Genomic DNA, 5,940 nt, shown 5'->3' with positions numbered 1-5,940 from the left:
CCGGTAGGTGTATAAAGGCATGCGCGGTTTATTGATTATCCCACGATTGGGGAGTTTGAAATCCTGAATATTAGACCTTGATTATTCATAATTACATGTTATTTCACTTCGGTCAATGATTACGATATAAGAATGACAACTTAATGTTGAGACCCCGTTGTTCAAGTTTGATATATATGTCTATCATTTTCATTCGTTCCCTTGGATTGTACCCAAGATTTTTATGGTTACCTGTTGGGCCTTAGGCTCACCCCTAATATTTCTGAATCTACTCGCAGGTCATACAACTGGCAAGGATAAGGGCATTGCAGACCCTGAATTTGAAGATTAGCTCCAGAGGAAAATCTTAATAGGGGTTAATTTATGATCACTTTTGTAGTACCTTTGACTTATAAAACATGTATTAATGTTGTAGCCATTGCTATTATTGTAATATTTTTTATTACCCTTTAGTTATCTTCTATTTTGGTATTCTATGGACTCTGCTGTCAACCTCATGATCTTGGGTATTGCATATGCATCTCCACTGCTTTATTTTTCTCCCTTCAGTATATATATGTTGTGATGTGCATAAAGATTTAGCAGGTCGACCATTCTTATTACAGATAGGTCATGCTCAAATTTTTATGTACCTCCCAGAGAAGGGGCGTTTCAGGCGATGAGTTGAGTTTATTAAATATTATAAGTTTACAATTCAGTACTATCCAGGGAAGGCAAACATCGTAGCGGACGCATTAAGAAGGAAACATCAACATCAGATTTTAGCTTTGAGGTACTCGTTGTATAAGGTATTCACACCCATAGCCAGTTTGATTTTAGGTCGGAGATTGGTGGGAGCAGCAAATTTTTAGGAGCTTATTCAGTGCAATCATCTTGGACTGATAGGGTGGTCAGAGCTCAGCTAGAGGACTCTTGGATTCAAACCCGAAAGGAGGAGATTTCCAAAGAGTCAAAGATTGATTGGACCATTGGAGTAGATGGAGCGAATGAAGGACCAATTAGTGATGCCAAGTAATCCACTGCTGAAGAAATACTTATTTGATGAGGCGTATTGTACCAGGTACACAGTGCATCCAGACATCACTAAAATGTACAATGACCTAAAGAGACACTTTTAGTGGAGTAGCATATGTAGGGATATTATGAAATATGTGGCTAAGTGCTTTACCTTTTAGCAAGTGAAGGCAGAACATTGAAAACCCGCATGAATCCTACAGCCTTTACCCATTCCAGAGTGAAAGTGGGAAGATATTTTCATGGATTTTATTATAGGACTGTCATGGTCCAAGAAGGGGTAAGATTCCGTTTGGGTGATAGTTGATCAGTTGATGAAGTTAGCACATTCCATACCAGTGAAGACGATTTACACGATAAAGACTTATGTGAGGATATTCATCCAAAAGATCATGAGACTGCATGGAGTTCCAGAGATGATTTTATCAGATTAAGGCTCGGTTTTTACTTCACATTTCTAGAGGAGCTTCTAGAACTCGTTCGACAGCCAATTATCTTATTCTCGTGTGTTCCACTCTCAAACAGATGGGCAGACAGAAAGAGTTAACTAAGTGTTGTAAGACATGTTGTGGGCATGTATTATTGATTTTTAGGGTAGTTAGGAGGATAACATTTCATTGATTGAGTTCGCTTATAACAACACTTATCAAGCGACCATAGATATGGCACCGTATGAAGCATTATATGGGAGGCCTTGTAGATCACCTATTAGTTGGACAGACCCAGAGGATAGCTTATTGCTTAGACCGGAGCTTATGAGACAGGCTACAAAGAAGGTAGCAGCAATTCAGGAACCTATTATTACAGCACAGAGTCGGTAGAAGAGCTATATAAATCAGAGGTAGCAACCACTAGAGTTTTAGGTTGTGGACTATGTTTTATTAAAAGTATCACCGATGAAGGGAGTTCAACGATTTGGAAGACAGGGAAAGCTTTCCACAAGGTTTATTAACCCATTTAGGATTGTTGAGCGCATTAGAGCCATTTTGTATCGGCTAGATCTTCCAGCATCGATGTTGAGTATATATGACGTTTTCCATGTTTCGATGCTCAAGAATCATTTACACGACGAGGAGCCGCAGCGAGTATTGGACGCACCAGAGATTAAGCTTCATGATGATTTGACCACCATAAAAATCCCAGTTTGCATTCTTGCCAAGGAGGACAAAAAACCTACAAACAAAGTGATACCTTTAGTTATAGTTCAATGGAACCAGAAAGGAGTTGAGGAAGCTTCTTAGAAGCACGAAGAGGATATGCATCGTGACTACTCACACCTATTTGAGCAGGTAAAATGATTGGTTATAAATTGATTGTTTTTATGATTATTTTCCATAGTCATATTTATATTTAACGCTAGAATGTGGGTATTAATACTTAGCTCTTAATCATTCAGAACACATGGTATATATATGGGGGTTCATTATTTGGATTTTTTACCGACGTACTAGTTTTGTTTAGTTAGGTGTTAAGTGAGAGTATTTGCATTTAGATTATTAAGTGTAAATATCACTTATGTTTCATATCTAGGGATTAATGGTATGAGATGTGTATGGAAGAGTTTTTTTTGTCTGGATTATCTCCTCATTGTCCTTTTCTTATATTATTAATCTCTAAGATATAATTGTGGAATTTCAAGGATGAAATTTTGGGGGGGNGGGTTGAATTTAAAAAACATGAATTTTGGAAAATAGTGTGAATTATATTGATAAATAAGCTCTAATTATAATCAATATCATTTATGGATGAATGATTATGCAAACAATTAATTTAAGATCAATTAAGAGTAATATGAGGGTATACAAAGGTTAAACATGCACAAAGAAGAAATCTGGAAAAATAACCAGTTAAGAGTATATATGCATTACACACCGATATAATTCGAATTTATAAAAACTATAACTATAAAAGTTATAGGTATCTTCAATAGATTTCCAATGCATCTTAAATCGCCTCATTCCAAAGTCGGACGTTAAAGTTACAGCCAAAATACCAAAGACTATTTTTCTAGTCTAACTAGGTTTCCTGTTTCGGATTTGGGCTATTTTGATTCGGGTTTGTAGTTATATATAAGCATGTTTACACAAGAGAAATACATATTTTCATCAGTATTCCAAACCCTAGCAGCTTCTCTTCCTCTCTCTCAAACCCTAATCATAATTTGTGAGATTTGGGAGAGTTCTTAAGGCGTTTTGTCAAGAGAAAGGCGGGATTTTGCGACTTTGGTGAAGAGGGATCTTGCACGCACATGTTCAAGAGTTCAACATGACTATCTTTCTCCAAACCTTTTCATGTAGTTAATTTATGATTTAAGATGTTTAATTAATGAATCTCATGTTAAAGCTTAACCCGATGTTTTAAATTATCAGTTTATGATGTTAATCTTTATACCAATGTTAAAATCCGTAGATTTAGTTGTTATTTATATTAGTTGATGATCATGATCATTAGGGTTTCTTTTGTTTTTGTTTTAATTTATTATTTATGCTTAAATCATGTTTAAACCCTGGTTTAACAATTAATTGAGTTTTCTTGTTAATTTAAGATGTATAAACCCTAGGTTTGCGATACGTAAGTAATGTGAACGTGTTAAAATTATTTTATATTTGTTCTATGATTAGTTTTAATCATGCTTAGTTAATCATGTTGATAATTTATATTTTATTTGAGAAATTTTAGTTAATTGAGATGTTTAACCCTAACTAGATTAATTCAAGAGTTTAAATCATGTTGAGTTAATCCCTATTAAACAAATATGAAAATTTAAATCTTGTTATATGCCTCATGTTAATAAAATTAAGTTTTTGAATAAAGTTATAAAAATACAAAAGCCAAAACTTGATCTGTTAAGATCTTGTCTAGCCGGTCGACCGACCAAGGTTAGTCGGTCGACTAACCAAGGCTAGTTGGTCGACCGGTTAGATCCTATAAGTGCACTTTGTGCACGTTTGCGTTCGATCGACCAACACCCTAGGGGAGGTCGACCAACTTTTCTTCTCTTTTGTTAGATGTGTTGTTTTTTACACCTTTTATTTTTCAACGCTAGGTTCGAGGCACACGATGATACACGCACAATCACGAGTATACATGTATAGGATCATAGTACACACATGGGTATCCCGAAGAGGATTAATACGGTTATTGTTTCGATTACACGGGAGATATGAGTTATTTAAATATTATATACTTGTATGGATATCGTTGATGAGCACTGCTCAGTACTGCTTGGGATAATGCGTCGATATACCATTAGTACAGGCCATTGAGTTAGGTTTTAGGATGCTTGATCTAGTAGTCCGTCCCGCACGTAGATGTGATAAGGCTTGTGATCCGTATACCTAGGATGCCTAATTTAGTAGTTTATCCTACACGTTGATGCGATGAGACTAATAAACCGTGTACACTTTTAGGATGCCGAATTGGTAGTTCGTCTCGCATGATAATGTGATGAATTATAAACTTTGTAAGGAATTGTATTACAATAATTATCTGATAGCTTGGGTCTAGGTGGATGCCATTTATGAATATGACTCATCGCTGAGTTATATATGACCGATGTACTTTACTATTATAAGTGCGCGGGATTATATGCAGTTGTTTTTATTATCTTCCAAATGATAGTGGAAGATATTTTTGGTCAAATATTATGATGATTTTACTTTCTTGTATTGCTATCCTTTATTCTTAGTTGGGATTGATGATTAGAGATTCACAATTTGAGACATATGGTGTATACATGAGGGTTTTCTTGCTTGGATTATTTCGCTCGATGTACCAGTTTTGTGTTGTGAGTTTCTAATTATTGATTCTATTTAGATTGATTATTTTTAGTCTGGTATTGATATTTAGTTAACTACAATTTGAGATGTATGGTATATACATGAGGGTTTCTTTGTTTAGAATATTTCACTCGACGTACTACATCTCGTGTTGTAGGTTTCTAAACATTAATTCTATTTAGATACAGGGTAAATGATCTAGATAGACTACCCTTAAGAGATAGAACCTCTATCACATCTAGTAGTCCTTCCCCTAGGGGCAAATGGAGATGATCTTGTTGTATCGCTCTGACGCTCATGTTGTTTCTCTTTTTATTTTTCAATTCCTTTCACGCAGTAGCTTAGAGTTCCGGAGAGCCGCAGGATGATGGACTTCTAGTATAGTCGCCGTCACATATTTTTAGTAGATGAGACACCATCGTAATTGATATTTATTTCTAGACATTTAGAGTTTTGTATTTCATCTTGTAAATGTTATGTGCCTTAGTTTATTTTTAGTTGACTCATATTGAGATACTTTACATTTATTTTAAACTTTAGTTGTATTTAATTTAATTAGTTGAGACGTGATTATATATATTAGATATCTCTTTCTACATCATGTCTATTGCATTTATTTCCATTATTTTGCTTATTTTGTACATGCAGTTGTATTTGATTCCACTAAAGAGATATTACTGTGATGGTAAAACATGTTGTTGCATAGTATGGATGCATGGCAGGTTTGACAACTATAAGTTTACCTTGGACTGTAGCCATGTGGGAAAACAGGGGCATCATAGTAAGTATCAGAGCTCTAGTTCTAGCATCCTTAGGATCATTCTGTGTCAAGTCATGGAGCTAGAATAGAGTTTCTTAAGATTCATGTATAGAGTCCGCTAGTAATTCCTAGAATGAGTGAGGACGTTATATACATGTATTATGAAAATCTTGAATTTTTTTTATATATGACAACTATTTTACTTTGATTATAAAGTATTTGAATGAATGATATGTTATACTAATGTTGTTTGTCTAGTGTTCGTGTTTTTGTATTTATTCTAGGTAAACAATATATTGGAGGATGGATCAAATCGAGCATTCATGATCATATGCAATGAAGGTCAGCGGAATAGTAGAGAGAAGCCTTGCAATTCAAGTTGAAGAT

The sequence above is a fragment of the Asparagus officinalis genome, chromosome 3 (assembly GCF_001876935.1).
Source record: "Asparagus officinalis chromosome 3, Aspof.V1, whole genome shotgun sequence".
Classification (NCBI taxonomy): domain Eukaryota; kingdom Viridiplantae; phylum Streptophyta; class Magnoliopsida; order Asparagales; family Asparagaceae; genus Asparagus; species Asparagus officinalis.
The sequence above is the reverse complement of the archived record's forward strand: the minus strand, read 5'-3'. Positions refer to the sequence as shown.